Genomic DNA, 17,163 nt, shown 5'->3' with positions numbered 1-17,163 from the left:
GCTGTATAGGCACGGCAGGCTCAGACATGTAAATCACAGATTCACAGAATGACTAGGTTGGAAGAGTCCTTCAAGATCATTAAGTCCAACCCATGCCCCAACACCTCAACGAAACCATGGCACAAAGTGCTACATCCAATCTTTTCTTTAAACACATCCAAGAATGGTGACTCCACCACCTCCCTGTGCAGACCATTCCAATACCTTGTCACTCTCCCCATAAAAAACATTTTCCTAATATCCAACCTGTATTTCCCATGGTGCAGCTTGAGACTGTATCCTCTGGTTCTGTCAGTTGCTGCCTGAAGAAAGAGACCAACTCCCACCTGACCACAAACACCTTTCAGGGAGTTGTAGAGAGTGATAAGGTCACCTCTGAGTCTCCTTTTCTCCAGACTGAACAGCCCCAGCTCCCTCAGCCATTCCTCACAGGGCTTGTGTTCCAAGTGCTGCAAATCTGCAGCTGAGACTCCTCTCACTCAGACAGAGCTCAGACAAAGCCTAAAGGGGTTTTCTAATTTTCTGTATGAAAACACATGAAGAGAAAGCTTTATGTTTATCTGTTTCCCACAAAGATGTACATGAGGAAGAGTCTGGCTGAGCTACTTCATAGGGAAAAAAGGTGGTCTATCAACAATGCTGGGAAATAGGCTATGAATTTGTGACTGAAGAGGATCTGCTAATGATCATACCACTGAAACTGAAGTTGCTTTAAATTAAAGTGAGTTGCTTCTACTAAGAGTAAACATGCTAGTTACAATACTAGGAATTGCCATCAGGCCAGGAGCCTATGGCAGTCAACACTGTGTGATATTACAAGATAGTGCTCCTCTCTGAATGACTTGAACAATCATCATCGTTTGTGGGTGTAGAAACAGAATTTCAGAACCCCAGGCTTGATGGTATAGGCCTTACATGATTCCCAGCTGCCTCCAAATGTGAATTGAGAGATGACAAAGTAAGCAGGCACAAAATCCTGATTCAGGAGTCAGTCTTCTCGCACTGACTTCACTAGTGGCTATGCACACCCAGGCATGGATACAGCCCACATGTCCAGCCAGCTGCTGCTGCACCACCTTGGGAAACTACCAGTATTAAGAACAGGTTCCAGTGAGACTTTTAGGTGCCTGAGTGCCCATTGATTCCTGTGGGACTGCAGGCAACTAAATATATGTCTCTATTTGACCCAAAATTTTCCTAATCCTCTCACTGCCTTCCCTTTCAGGAAACTGAATGAGTGGAACCAGCTTGTTTTTTTGGGAAGCAGAGAGGGTCCCTAGGAAGAAAGGACATGCAGACATGTTATCCAATTCTGGAACATATTCATTACAAGATACAGAATCCCAAGCCAAATAGTTTTCAGGTCAGATAGATTAGAATATAATCCTTAACAATTTCATTCCTAGTCTAGATTAAAACTGTAAATATAACTTGAGCATTGTAACTGCTGCAAGCAGCAACTTGACAGAGACCAAGTCCATCGGTCTAGATATCAGAAAACCATTTGGAATTACATTTAAGCAGATTGTTTTGGGTCAGTTTAATTAAGTATTGCCCTTTCAAATGTTGTGTGGTCTCAGTGTTACTTTATCAATATAAACATTTTATGTAAGCTTTCTCTCTCCTTGCTAAAGACAGAAAGATACTTTAATTCTTTCTATAAAAGGTGAGCTTGGTCATGCACCGAAAGTGTGGATCTCCTGGGTAAGATCTGGCTGGTTTCAACTTTATTACAGAGATTCCCACCAGAGACCAGCTGTAAGTCTCTCCCGAGGTCAGGAGCTGCATGATAGAACCCAGCCCATGGCTGACATTGAGGCCAGTAGACCTGGTGAGCAGGTATCCTGAAAAGAAGTTTGTCTCTAGGAGAAGTTATAATGCTGGAAAACATAGATACCTGGCTCAATTGGTCTTTTGGAGTCTATCCACTGAATTCTGGAAGATGTAATCCATAATTTTACAGTCATTTCTTTTGAATGCAAAATAGTAAAGATTTCAGGTTTGGATTCACAGCTGGGAACACAGATCTAAATCAGTGTTATTTCTGTCTCCAAATTGGCAGTTATACAACAATTTTGACAACTGGGAAAAAGGTAGCACTAAAGCTGTTTGCTCCAACTGAAGAATTGGACTGATTTGTATTGCGTTATAGAGGGGTTGTTCTGAAGACTTGTGGCATTGCTTTTAATTAAATTTTGATGATTGAGACCCAGCTGGAAATTGATTCCCTGATCAGTTCTATTTTAAGAAAAGAAATTAGGTCTGGCTGTTGTTTGGATGAAAAATGGAGGTTTCATGGGATTGATAACTGTTCTGGAGGCATGGAATGGAGTTCTGCTGGAGGTTAGATCTGAAAGTCATAAATTGTTCATATATATAAGAAAATACCTTTTACAAGTAAAACTGGATACTTTTAATAACCCAGATAGGCAAGGCCTAGAGTTATTTTAAAGGCACCTTTGCATTTTTTCAAACTTCCAAGATTCTGCTCCTTCCTTTACCAGAAGCAAGTATCCCTCCCCAGCATGTTGCCAATGTCCTGTCTTCTTACCAAAACCAGCAGTTTTTATTGGGGATTTTTCCTGCTGAAATACAGTGTTTATCTGGTCATCTTTTTCAGCTCCTCTGACTCCTTGTTGTCTTCCTCAAACCTCGATCCTGCCCCTCCAACCTCCTTTCAGCTGGAAAGGCAGAGCTCAAAAGCAACTTCCTGATAGTTCCTTGGTGCTGTGCCAAGACTGGAAATTCAGACTTATGGGTTCGGGAAAAGGGATGACCCCAGGTGTCTGCAGATCACTCCTAAGGAACCATGGAGCTGGGAAAAAAAGTGCAGGGCTGACATTTTCATATTGCTGGAGGGAGAGCATCAAGCAAGGTGATGGAAGAGGTGGGAGGGAAGGGTCTAGTCAGCTCTGTCCATTATACAAATTCTGGAAACAAAATGAGTGCTTGGTGAACCATTAAATGCACCCCTCTTCAGCATTAACAAAATCCTTCATTCTAGACAAACCCAGTCTCTCTGTACACCCCCATCAAAGAAACCAAATAACTGAAATCATCTTGCAGAGCATGAAATTTCCTTGGAATAAATTGTTTAATATCTATTTCTGCTCTTACTTTGTTGTAAGCCACTTTTCCCAGAGGTGAGTAATTGAAAAGCTACTGGTAGTTTAGCAATAATGTTTAATGAACTGAGAAATTATCTGCTTGTAGGAGGAGTAGTAGCTCCCTGCATATTAACCTCATGAGCTGGTTAGTGAGAAAAGAAAATATGTTATGGCATGGACCTGCAGCTTTCAGTCTTCAGATCCTGGGCTGAAGTCATTTCTACCATAGCTAAGCCAGGCTCTCAGAGAAATATTGCCTGGGTCTGTCAGGCTAATAACAAAACCAAGTTCCTTCTCAGTGGGTTCTCTGTTTGAGCACTAAAGCATTACTCAGCTTTTTATCTTTCCTCAGAATGTCTAGCCATGGAAGTTACTGCATACCTGGGATTTTAGCTTCATTGTTGAAAATTATATGTTTAATCACAGGGAAAACAAGGGTTTATGAGGTTATCCTGTGCTTTAGAGCAAAATCCTGGAGGTGACTAGAGGCATTTTACCACAGCATAAACTCAGCAGTGGCTGAAGCTGATGAAGTTACCACTATGGGGTTATTTCCAGGTAAAAGCCATAGTGCCTTGTCACCCCTACAGCACCACAAGGAAAATAAAATCAGGAATTGGTGAGTGTAAAAGTTTACACCCCGAGATAGTATTTGATTTACTGGCTAACAGGGGAGATGGCAGAAGGGATGGACACAAAAGGAGTATTCCCTGATATTAATGCTGTTGGTGCAGTATGTGGTCCCTGTTATGTATAGAGAGAGGCTGATATAATTTTCAGCTACCCTCCTGAAATATAGCTCTTGGAAATATGTGAATGAACAATTGCTTTAGAAAAGCAAAATCTCTGCAAAGAACCTGGCATGACAACGGGGACCTCCAAATGTTTTCTCTCCAGCATTAAATAGAGCTTTTTCTCATACTTTTGCTTGGGCTGAAGTGCTGGCAGCTTTCATTTCAATGCCCAGAGAATGTAAAAAGCCACCTCCATTGCAGGTTCATTAGTACAAAAGAGAAAGAAGATTAAATCTGGAAGGGGAACTGAATGACCTAGTTCTAGGCCTTCACAATGAACACCCTTGGTCTTTTATCTGCACAATAGGCAGACTTTTCTACAACACACTAAATAAAATAGTTGGTCTGGCAAGAGGGAAAAAATATGACAGTAGAAAAATGGCTAGTATAAGTATGAGCTTCAGCTCCCCCAGTAAACCCAACAGTAAATCTCCAGTCAACATACCTGAAATGAGTGTCATCTGACAACCTCAGCTTTTTTTCCATTTAACTGAAATCCAAATTCTATTTTAGAGTGATGGATGTGGGGAAAACACACACTAAAAAGCTATTTTAGATTCACTTGGGCCCCAAATATTAATTTTTATAAATAGTGTTGGCTGTGGTATTGGTCTGTTGCCACATTTGTTCAGTCTAATATTCTCACCAGTGTTTACTGCTGTTTCCTTTTGATGTAGTTTAATTTCTGTAGCTTTGTGTTCTATCAGTTATAGCTAAGTAAAATTAGATTGCAATTCACTTATAACACAATTAGCAGTTCTGGTCAATTAGAATGCAGTTAAGTATTGTGCAAATCTCTTATGGTAAAAAGCAATACTGAAAGAAAAACTTGGAATCTCAAGTGAAAGGACACTGCTGTGCCTGTGCAGTGCTCTCCAGGAAATTTGAATTCTGCATATATATAATGTAGACAAAGACCTTCCCTGCTGTTTGCCAGGATGGGGATACCTGAGTCCATTTCTCCCTTTTGCCAAAGACCAGGGATTTGTGGTCCACTGTCGTTGATGGCTGTACCAGGTGGACTTTTCTCCTGTCACTCCAAATCTGGCTGGTGAGAGGAGGCCAGGATCACTCCTTGATGTTGTGTCACGGATTGTGTAACCCACAAGCCATCAAGGAATAGGTACCACACAGCCATGGCAATAGCCCTCAACCTTCTCCTGCAGGACCTTTGGCATGAGACCTCTCCAAGGGGCTGGGAAAATGCAGCAGATTTAGTTTGCTGCTACCAGCTGGACCCCCAAAAAAGTTACTCACATCCACTCAGCCTAGAGCTGAGCTTCTCCCAGCCCCTCTCCTGGATGCTCCTGGGTGCCACGGCAAGTGTCAGCCGCTGGATCCAGAAAGCATTAGAACTGACTGCTGGCCCCAGTGTCTGAGAAAACACTGTTGGTAGTTTTGACCTTTTGCCTCTGCACCACTAGCCAGCAGCCACAGGGGACACTGCACTTGTGGGACCCTCAGACTGTGGGGCAATGCTGAGCTGAGCTGAGCTGAGCTGAGCTGAGCTGAGCTGAGCTGGGAAGGAGGACTTAGCAATGAGGCAGGCAACTGGTAATGAACAGGGAGTCCTGCTGTGGATCAGCAGGTCCAGGAGAGTCTGTGCTCTAATGGAATTAGTCTAATACACTGTACCAGCAGGAGGTTATGCAGTCTGGGCAGACATTATATGGCAATAAAAACTGCACTTTTCAGGAGCTCGTTCAAGCAGAAATAGGATTATGACCTGCCACTGCTTGCAGGTCACTGGGAAGCACCCTGTACAACTGAAAACTATAAGCACAGCCTGAAAAACAATTACCTAAGACACCTTCACAGTCTATTTGCTCAAACAAGTTCATTTTCATTAGGCCACTAACTGGAAAATCTGTGAAAGTATTTTCAAGTGGTCACTGACCACTGGTGGTAAATTGCTGCAGATGCAAGGTGCAGCTTGTGAATATCTTCAGACTTTACATTGCAGGGCTCCTGTTGCAGGCACCTCTGGAACTATAGGGGTTTTGAAATGTCCCTGTGGCACTGAATAAAAAAGATGCTTATTGAATTGCTCTCACAGTTGTAAATCATGATGATAGCTGGTTCAGAGACATTATTGTGGGTCCCACTGAGAGTGAAACTGGGAGTGTTAAGTGAGAGCTTGAAAACAGAAACACTCAACCAAGAGCAGGGTATATGCATTGCATGCTTTGCTTGAAAATGAGGAAGGGCTTCTCAGCAGATAAAGCAGATCTTTTAATATCATATAAGCCATTTATTCACTTAGCCATGTCAGAGCTAACAAAACCAAATGTTGTCAACTCACAGTTTAATTGCAATGCTGGTAAGCCTTGTGGTAGCTCTTAGGGTTTGGTTTGGACAAAAGAGAGCTGCTTTATTGCAAAAAGCAGGCCTTTTTCAGCAGTTAGTCCATTATCAGTTACACAGTTTTAAGTCATAACAAACATAATTTAACCAACCTTCATACACCCCGATGTGAACATGCAATGGTTATGTAACTTGTTTTTCTGTCTCTAATTCAGCTGAGTCACTTTCCCATAGTCCTCTTCTACTTAGCCTAAGTAATAGGCCTGAACCATGATTTTAAAAGGCCTTCCTTTTTTAAAGTTTTACTTATTGGTAACAGGTTTGTTTGATCTATTTTGAAGTCAAAACAGCTTGTAAAGGTAATCAAGTAGATTTTGATTCTTTTGTTTACCTTGTTTTGCTTTTAAATAAGTGGTTTACTCCTTCTGCTTGAATGAATGAATTCTTGAATGAATGTAAATTCCTTACCCAAGAACCTGGCAAAGTGTATTTGAAAGACAGAGTTGGACAAGGTTTTGTAGGCAAGCCAATGTAATCTGCTCTCTGAGGTACCTGATGGGGATCTCAGGGCAGTCTAATTTAAGGATTGTGGTTGGGGATGGAATGTTTAAAGGCACATCATATGTCTGAACCCTTTTCACTCTCAGAAACATCCCCTGACAGAAGGGTTACACTACTCTTTGTGTTCAAAGGGGTTGCATACTGGGGTTTTTTTGCATTCATTCACCTCTGGCAGGTTGCTTTTTGTAATTCTTCGCATGAGTTTCAACCTGTCTGCCCATATTTAGGGGAGCATTTGCTGGTAAACAGCACAAGTGGAAAAGGCAGTGGAACACTGAGGAGCTGGTGTTTTCTAGCAAAGTAAGCCCTGGAAGTTTGTTGCCAGTGTGTTCATGATCTGTTCAGGGCTGAGAAAAGCCTTTAGCTGTCTGCCCCTTAGTGAATTAGATGGAAATGAGAGAACTCTCAATCTCTGCAAAACAAACCTTGAAGTTTTCCCAAACACTCTGAGCCTGGCTTTTCACAGGAGGCTGCTCAGATGATGCAGTCATGGAAACTCACTTTTATTCCATCTGAGAAGTCCTGTACTGGGTAGCCAGAACAACCAGAAGTGAACCAGATGTGACACAGTTGGTGCAATGTCCCATGGGAGACAGAGGTGGACAACACAAAACAGGAACCTGCAGGCTCCACTGCCCCATGCTGTGGGGCTCTGGAGGACTCTGCAAATTGTCTGCTTGAACCTTATTTCAGCGAGGGTCACGATGAGGTTTGTGTGAGTCTACATATTAATGAGGCATGCAATCACTGTCAGTAATCAGTCAACATTATATATACAGATATCAAGTGTTTGCTCTCATGTTGGAGAGCTCTAAAATGAGCATATGTGTCTTCTAATTTTATTCAGCCAAGCAGACTTCTAGCTCACATGAAATCTCTTAGGAGAAATCCTTAAATCTGTCACTAAGCTGATGGTCAGTTTAAGGTGTTTGTGTTGTTATATTTTTTCCCTCAAGTATGCATTTAAAGCATCTTTAAGTAGAAATTAGTTTTCTGTGTTAATAGTTTCAAGCAGCAGTTTCAACTACAAATCTTCTTTTCTCATCCAGACCTGTTCCTGTACAGCAGAAAGCTGCATCAATATTCTTATGTACTGCAGCAGGCCAGCTGGATAAACGACTGCATCTATGGGAATGAAGTAACCATTAAATTTTAATGTTACTAAAAGAACAGCAGGAAGCAAAAATAATGACAATTTGTTATCATAGCTGTCCTGGCAATATTTTGCACAATTAATACTACTTTTATCAATACTTTGGGTGTCCCTTTCCTGCTAATGGGGCCCTTCTGATAACAGCTGCACATTGAGAGCAATGAAAGCAAAGAGTAAGAGCTGATCTGAAGATAGGAAAAGAGGGGATTCAGAGGCAGAAGATTGTGAAATGAGCCACGAATATCTGATCTACTTAGGATGAAGGGCTCACACTGAGGTCTCTTTGACTTGCTCCAGTGTTTTCCTTTTATGTCCATATTATCACAGCAGGCATTTAAAAATACAAGCACACAACAGAAAGACGGCAGAGGCCTTCCCTCTGTGAGCTGTGTTGAGACAAATATGTCTTCCCTTGTTTGGATGTGCACAGTAACTACTCAGTACATTTCTATATAGATAGTTGTGAGTGGCTCTTTCCCAGGGTTACAACAGAACAGAATGAATTTAGGTGGCCACACTGATTCATTACCAGCTTCCAGTAAGATAATGTATGAAGCGAACATGAAAATCAATAAGACAAGCAAAATAAAATAGCTTGAGATAAGCAGGGGAGACAGAAGAAATCAATGCCATTCAGCTACTATGATGGTGAAACAGAGTCCAGAGAAGATCATATTAAATTCCTAAGTAAAATATTTCAAATACTGATCTGTAACATCTCCTGTGACAATAACTGTAACAGGGATTGGCATCAGTATATTCACATGATTGCAGTGAAAATCTCCAGACAATCAGTGATCTCTTCATGCTACAAACTATCACAGTAAGTTTATGGCTATGCCAGGTTGTGTTTTCCAGGAGTAACTTTTATATGTTTAGTATAGGGAGATTTTTTGATAGAAGATTAACCTGCATTTCATGACCTGGAAAAAATACATCACATTAGAAATAAAGACATTGACTCTCATCTAATTGCAGTTGTGAGTGTGCACAGATACACAAATAAATAAATAGATAATACAGCAAGGTCCTCCCACCAAAAGTGATTATTAATTTCATTCAGGCCACTTGCTCAGACTTTTTGGAAAGGCCGTGTATTGTCAATAGGAAAACAAACTGAATGTTTTCTTTCTCCACTTTTTTTCCCATAGTTTCTTATTTTTGTAAGTAAGCAGCTTGGCACTGTGAGAGTGAAGGCTTCTATTTCTTTTCCCACCTAGGACCATATCATACAGTACATTATCAACATCTGATTTTAAATGCATAATGCAGATGGTATTTTTCACAGTATTTCTCCACTGGCCATGGGGTCTCTCTCTCTCTTATTCAACGTTTTTGGGCCACACCCCTGAACAGTGGTTATTAGATTTTATTAGATTTTGTTTGCATTTTGAAACCTCTCTTTAAACATTCTTTGGACAAAAGACATAGAACATGATTTAGCTTAGCTCAAGAAGTATAATATGAAGGCAAAATATTATTACCATTAAAGAAAGTATTTTTTTCAGGAGGCAGTAGGGGCAGCAAAGGTCTGTTCCACAGCCCTATGAAAGAGCCTGGCTGCTAAAGCCAGAGTGACCCTTGCACCAGTTGCCCAGGACACCTGCACCTGTAGGGCTGAGATGATTTACTAACACTGTAAAGAAGATGGAGACATTTGCCTTTTTGCACTCATTTGCTAGTGAAGGGGAATTCCTGAGAATATAATAATTTTCTGCATGGGTCGCCACTAATTCTGGGGGCTTTTTTTTTTTGTTACCTTTTTTAGTTTTGCAAATAAGAAGTCAGCCTCTATTTCCTCTGGCTTTTTACTCATCATCATCATCATCATAATCATCATCATCATCATCAGTCCTTTTAAATCTGTCAGCCACTCCAACCTTGGGCTTAACAGCTGAAACTGATAAAATGTCCTAAAACCCTAGGGGTTGTCTTACTAGGACCTTGCAGCAGCAGAAAAACTAAACTCATAATGTGTATTATTTTCTTCTCTTGAAGTCTGCAGCCAGACAGTTTACACTTGATTTATTTCTAATAGCACTTGCTGTTAGTGTTTTCCCTTCCACTGGGATGTAGCTGACATTTTTCCCGTGGAAATTGATTAACATATATTTTTCTACACTGAGCAATATTTTTAGTACCGAGATGTAACAGCCTCCTTCTGTGTTGACTTTGCTCCAATCATCAGAGAAGTGAATACTTGTTTATGCTGAGGTTCCCATCTGGAGATATATCCAAATTCTCTTTGAAGTTTGTGTTTTGAAACTCAGGTGAGTCCTGCCTAGGCTGGCCACTCTGTAGTAAAGGCTGAGGTTGCCTTTTCTTGAGTTTGTAGTGTGAAGTATTGGAAGATACAATCACTTGTCTTTTAGTATCATTTCTTGTGTTGCTCATTGTGTTACTTAACTGTTTCCATGCTTAGGACTCATTTAATTTCTTAAGGAAGAGAAAAACATCCTGACAACATTGACTTGCTTCTTTTCTGGGGCAGCTTTGCTAAGCTTCCCTGCATTCCCACCTTATCTCCTGAGGGACTCTAAATATAAGAATTAATCTGGTGATGTGACCCAGCTCAGAATGCCAAATTGGAATATTCAGCCTTAAATGTACAGCTTCCAAATGCAGTATCTTAGTTTTCAGACAAATACACAAAAGTATGTCCCAGCTAAATTTTGTTTTTCAAGGAGGAGATCATAACTTCTTACAGACTACACCTTATGAAAACCTTGCACTACATAACAACCTTTGTGAATAATTGGATTGTACTTTAAACAACTTTTTCAATGAAATTTTTCCAGGAGATCAGTTTTTGTTTATAAGGCATCAGCAAAGGTATTTGTGAGGAATTCACTACTGTTACAGATTTAGCACCTTATTCATTTGTGTTAGAATGCTTTTTCTTTATGTCCCATGTTATCTAAAGTATTTCCAAATACTGCCTTCAAATGCACTTCCTGTAGTCATAGAAAGAGTAAAACTGCTTTTTTGTGCAGATACAAAAATAATAATTTATCTAAGCAAGAAGAAAGCACCAACCATTCCAAATAGCTCTTTTAAATCAATTTTCCTTCTTCCATCGCCCAAATAATGCAATTCCTCAGATTTTCGTTGCTGTAAATAGACCTGCACTCAAATGTTACTGCATTCATTTCAGCTGCATTACTCTGATGTGATGCAACCCAGTGACAGGACAGCACTTGCACTGTGTGAGACATGAGGCAAAAATGGGAGCATTTCCATCAGCAAATGCACTCATTTAGCAGCAGATGTGAAATGTGGCATTTACAGGAAATTTAAACAGATCTCTTCTTTGGAGAAGGTGTATCTTTGTATGTGTGTTTTAAGCGTGTTTTAATTTATCTCTGGTGACATTTGTAATTCTACCTATTCTAGATTTAGTATAAGAAGATCATATGAAAGCCAGTTAATCTTGTCTTTCTTTCTCTTTCTTGGGGAATATATGGTCTTGGTGTATTTTAGGCAATTGTCTGAAAGTGAGACAACTAAAAAATTTGTCTATCTGTTCTATGCACCAGAAGCCACCTATCTGTGACTTGCTATTTGCAGTCTCCCATCTCATGCTGGCAAATTTCAGGAAGGGAGCCAAGTCAGAAACCAGCCCTTATTTCTATCACAGCAAAAGGAAGACATCACTCCCATCCTTCTCCTCCTTCACCTCTGCATCATGCACTGGAAATTAAGAGGATGTCAGGAGTGAGTCAGTGTTCCCAACTCTGCAAAAGTCAGTCCTTCCAGAATATCTTTTGAGTGTAACTCTCCTGTTAGTTACTGTCGGGAAATAATGCATTGGCCTTAAAATAAATCATCTCTCAACCTATCCCCACGCACACATATGGTCTGCAGTCTCCTACATCTTTCTGGGGTTTACAATACTGCAAGGAGAGCTGTGACAGAGCAGAGCCAAAAACCTCAGGGCTTTTAATCCAACCAGCAGGACAGATAGAGGTAGAAATGGAAGCAGGAGCATCCGAAGTCTAATGTGCCCATGAAGGTCAGAAAAGTCTTTGTTAGTGGCTTTCTTGCTTGCCAGAAAGGACCTTGCAAGAGTATGATTCTGCAGTGAGTTTCTTGACTATTTTGACAGAATGTTTTCCTGTCTTGATTAAGGAGGAGCCTTAATCCAGAATCACACAGATAGGTTTTTACGGGGTAGAACAGGAGCTCCTGTAAGTCTGACAGAGGCCATGACTGAAAGTTTATTTGCTTTCATTCTCTTTCCAGAGATGTAGTGTTTTCACTTTTCAGAAGCGTACATTAGTTCTTTAATTTCAAAGAGCACAGACAAGTGATTTCTTTGAGGCTTCTTCTCTGCAGAGCAGAATAGGCATCACTAATGGAAGTTATAGCTGTGAATCATGATTTTTTTGCTCCTCAGATTCAGGTACAATATATTTTAGGCTTTCAGCTCCTATGGCCTGTACTGCTCTCTCTGTACGTGCAGGCTTTCCAATGGTGTGAGCACCTTGTGCTTAGGGTGGGCAGCACTTCAAGGCTACCTGTCAGTGCCATGGATGGAGACAAGTGTGCCCTCCAAAAAAATACCAGTTTTGGGCTAAAGAAAATTTCCGGCTGCAATAAAAATGGGCCTCACTTTGTTACCTGTGATGGAGCCAGGCTGTTTTATATCAGTAAAGAAATTACAAACCAAGGACAAAGCAGACTTAGGAAAAGACATGTGGGAGGTAATCGCTCCTGTTTTGCCAGTAACACAGTCTGGTTTAGAGCTCTTTTTATGTGGAGGCTCTTTGCTCTTTCCAGTTTAACTGGAAATCAGAAGACTCCATATTCCATTATATCAGATCTACACAATGTTTGCTATCCTTGGGGAGGATCATCACACAAAACTATTGCCATTTCAGATACCTCTGTGTGTTCTCTGGGATGTCCTAGACAACCACAAGCTCCAGCACCTGAGCATCCATAAGCTTCTCATAATTTCATTAAACATTCATTACATCTTCAGTGTGCATTTTCTACAATTCTTTGTCCTACCTTGTGCTTAATCTTATAGTAATAAGACTTTTTAAATACTCTGTTTAGGAAGATATTTGTTGCCTTCTTTTTTCTTCCAGAAGAGGGAAGGAAGGAGAGAAAATAAAGGCAGAGATTCACAAGAGCCCTTTAGCAGGTATGTTTGGCATAACCTTATCAGTAAAAATGATGAGAAATGAGAAGGATGATGGGGAAGGCATTGTTGAGACTATTTTGGATGTGGTGTTAACTGTGGTGTAAAAACTGTTGTCTTGTTCCGTGGTGAAAGCAAGAGGATGTTTATCCTTCAGCTGAGCCCCTCAGCTTGTCCATCCCACTCGCCATCCTGCACCAAGGAGGCAAAGGTTTGGCAACAAGTACCCTAGTCCTGTGGTTTGCCCTGCTGCTCACCAGTTGTGGATGCCCATGTTGGTTTAGAGGGAAATTAAAGCAGCTGCCTCCTGTGGGACATGACCCTGTGTCCCCTCAGGCTCACTTTCACGTGGTGCTCAGCAGCTTTGCTGACTGCACAGGTTTTGTGGGGCCACACCATCAGCCCTGGGAAGCGGAGCACAAAGTAAACCACAGAGGGCAGGTTAGACAACTTTTGGCACCCAATTCTTATCCCTATAATGATTCTACTTTGGAAAATAAAGTTCTGCACATACCTTGTATATGCACTGTGTTAGGACACCTCTGATGAGGTATAATTTAGTTGCTCCTACGGCAGAGTGATGTGCAGGCTATTTTGCTCTTTCCAGGAAGCATCAGCCAGCAGGGAGGTACAGCAGGCTAGAATTCCCTTTGCCCAGCCCAAGGGTACCCCTTGAGTATCTGGCCCACTTAGGCAAGTTTGAGCAGCCTGTGGTGTCTCTTCTGGCCTTCTGTGATGGTGAGGAGAGTCTGAAAACTGCATGCAGGCAAGTATGCAAAGACAACAACCACTCCTAAGAACCCCTAGAAAAGAAATGCTGTTCTGGAAAGAAATAAAAGTATGTTATATAAAAAATGGCATTGTTCTTGAGTTTTCCTGCTCTATGTGAAATTGTCTCTTTTTTTTTCAAAGAGGAAATACAGTCCTTAAATTAGATCTCACAGAGATGCTGGCTCCAGAATTGTGAAAATTAATACACAAGCAATTAAATTTGAAAACAAAAAAATCCCAACAATGAATCAGGAAAGAAGTCACTGGCATTAAAACCAGAGTTATGCAAATTAAGCCATAAACTCTCAGCCAAATTTAGGAAATTTTTTGATCTTTAATTCACTTCACTCTGCCATCAGAATCCTTCTTGCCTACTTTCCCTCAGGATAGAAGTCCATCATTAAATAATGGATGCATAAACCCCTCTTTTTATTTCTTCCTCTAAATAAAACTCTTTATTGGAAATACTGGAGAGGAGCAAAAATTAAGGATGAAAAGAAACTACAGTGATGGTAAGTGACAAACAAAGCCAGGGCTTGAAGAATTAATTTCATTCTCTGAATTACACTGATCTAATTTGCAAGGTCATTATATGCATCTTTGTTTAAGAATTCTGGAGAGTCCTACACATAGAGAAAGGAGTAAAATACAGTCTTCATTTGATGTGAAGTTTTGATTTACCTGTTTTTTAATAAACAGCTGGACCCTTGCAGTACTACCTTGCAGGATCAGTAAATCTATCACTGTGCCATTGCCAAAAAAAAATCCTCTGAAGCCACACCATCCATGGGAAAGTGGAGTCGTGAGGTCTTCAGGTAACTCAGCAAAATTTGTTACATGAAATCAAGGGAGAGCTGCAACTTTTCAGGGTGGCTGGTGAGCTGCGAAATTTGTACTTTGGCTTTAATAATGTGGTGTACTTTTATTAATTTACCCAAAACACTTCAAGTGATCAGTACACATATTACAGCCTGGACTGTGCTGCTCAGTACTGGGATCACCCTGCTCTGAGCAGGCCTTCATGGCTCCCAGGCAAAGTGTTCCCTTCTCCCTGGGAAGGGACTTAGTGGCAGACTGATTGGTATTTTAAGTCATGGCCCATAGAGATGTTCACAATTATCTAGAAAATATATTCACAGCTGTTAGTGCAGCTAGCTAGTTAGAAACATGGAAAGGCAAAGTCAAGTAGGTATAGATTAGAAAAAAAACACAAAAAACTTCTTCAGTAATCTTGGCTCAATTTGTCATGGATATGGGTTATGACACAACCAGATCTTTGGCATGAAGTTTAGTGGGCTCAGCACCTTTTGCTTTTGCAGCCAGTTGATTTCCAGGGAAGTGGTGATGGAGAAAGGGAACTGCTGTCTCTTTGTCAATAGATGACTATTCAGGGCAGAGTTACATCTGTTCATTTTAACTTCAGGAAGACCTCTATACTTCTCAGCAGCTCAGCTGTAATTAAAAGTAGTAATTGATAGAGGATTAAAGGCTATATCATTAAAAATTACTTGACCTTACCACTACAGATTATTAGATTACTGAAGATAAGGAGGCACTTTCCAATAAGACTCTTTTACTCTTCCAGATTATTCTTGACAGCTCCTGCAATGAAAACGTCAAGATAGCTATGTCAAATGCCCTTGAATTAGCAAGGCACATTATCATGTTTGCAAATTGTCGCCAAATTACACTCATCAAAGGGGTATTTTACTCCACTGATTGTTCCCCTCAAAGTAATACAGAACTAAGACTCTAGAGATGGATGTCCTTGTGCAGTGGCATTTTTGTCGTGTTGCCAAATCCCATTAATCTTCCTTCGGTTCATCTGTGCTTCTAAAATACCTGTGGTATTACTTGCATTTTGGTACTATTATGTATTATACTTGTCTAACACATATTATCTATACAAGCAATAAACTTTGAAAGTGGCATAGAATTACAGGCCCTTTGTAAAGGGGATGAAGGCTCTATTGTCATTCATTATACAAAAAGATTAATTAAAGAACTGCTGAAAGAAATGGTTTGAGAGGCTCTTCAAAGTAATTAATGTAGGGAGTCCTGCACTAGCAACAGGCTGATTCTGGTAGACCAGAATAATATCTGTGGAGTTTTGGGTTTGATTTTTTTAATCTTTCTAAGTAGTGCAAAAATAACAAGTGCTGCCAATTAATAACATTTTCACAGTCTGTCTTATGAGACAGAGAGATAGCTATCTAGCTAACTAGCTAGATGCATAAAAAAAAATTCATATCTATTTTATTTGTTTGGAGACTGCATAGAAATTTCACAAAAATATGCATAGATAGTAGTTATACGTATTACTTAAAGCCCTATTTTGGCATCTGAGATTTGTGTGAACATCTCAGTTTTAGTATCAAAAATATTCATGGTCCACGAGATCACGTTCTTCCTCTTCCGTTTTTACTTTCCCTTTTTTTTTTTCTTAAAAAAAAGGGAAAGTAGAATGCAAATAAAAGAACAAAATTTCTTTCTTTTCTTATTTCATAATCCATAAATTGATCTCACTTTCTTTAAGTCTTTGTAAATACAAAACTCAGTATGCAAAACTGGTCTCCACAGCAGAGATGTAGTTGTTTACTATGTGTCATCTCTACAGCTTGTAGCAAAGAACAAACTCAAAGTAAGCATTATAATGCTGATAACTGAAACAGGAAGAAGCACAACATGCTTTTTTATCTAGAGCAAAGTGGAAGGAGTGCTGGTGCTCAGAGACACAGACTAGAACAGAAAAATACACTATTTGAAGTGCTCTGCTTGGAAACTTCCTTTAAGAAACTGAAACTTCACTTTTCCTGGGTAATCTGACCTTTGGAAGGAAGGTGGAACTTTCTTCAGAGATGATGTTGACATCAGTAGGAGGTAGGAGGATTGAGATCCCTTTTTTCATCTTTCTTTCCTGTGTGCAAGGTACATTTAGAGGCTCCTCTTAAGAAACTTAAGTTTTAAATTGCCTTCCTGTGCCAAATTTTAGATTCAAGAAAGCACATACATCATTTCACAAATGAGGGCCTGTTATGTGGGGCCCTAATCATACAACAAACTGTGGAGAACCTTGCATGGAGCTGAGGAAAAAATACAAAGATGTACATGCACCATATGTTCATAAAAATAATTTCTTCGTTAATTTCAATTTACCTTCTTATTCTGAAAGTCCTGGGCCTGGAGAAACAATATATCTTCTGCAGTATTCCAAGATATGCCTATTTTCTCACTGAAAATTCATGTTCCAGATTATGCCTAAGATAAAATGTAAATGGTGATTATCAGAGCCAGCATGTAATCAGGAAGAAATTTTATTCAGGCAAA

At 40.2% G+C, this 17,163-nt stretch overlaps 1 long non-coding RNA gene across 2 annotated transcripts in view; it reads right to left on the bottom strand.

Annotated features, from left to right (window-relative positions):
* Positions 1–12,975: 12,975 nt before the first annotated feature.
* The window catches only part of LOC147655812 (uncharacterized), a 94,712-nt gene continuing 90,524 nt past the window's right edge, over positions 12,976–17,163 (bottom strand). For both annotated transcript variants that reach the window (XR_015275711.1, XR_015275716.1), the window contains 4 exons: positions 16,664–17,094; positions 15,355–15,438; positions 13,580–13,887; positions 12,976–13,469 (listed from right to left, as the gene is read on the bottom strand). This is a non-coding gene — a long non-coding RNA (uncharacterized LOC147655812). The remainder of the gene's footprint in view (positions 13,470–13,579; positions 13,888–15,354; positions 15,439–16,663; positions 17,095–17,163) is intronic.

The sequence above is a fragment of the Cyanistes caeruleus genome, chromosome 1, assembly GCF_971803275.1.
Source record: "Cyanistes caeruleus chromosome 1, bCyaCae1.hap1.1, whole genome shotgun sequence".
NCBI classification, from domain to species: domain Eukaryota; kingdom Metazoa; phylum Chordata; class Aves; order Passeriformes; family Paridae; genus Cyanistes; species Cyanistes caeruleus.
Note: the sequence above shows the minus strand (reverse complement) of the source record. Positions and strands in the feature narration are given on the sequence as shown.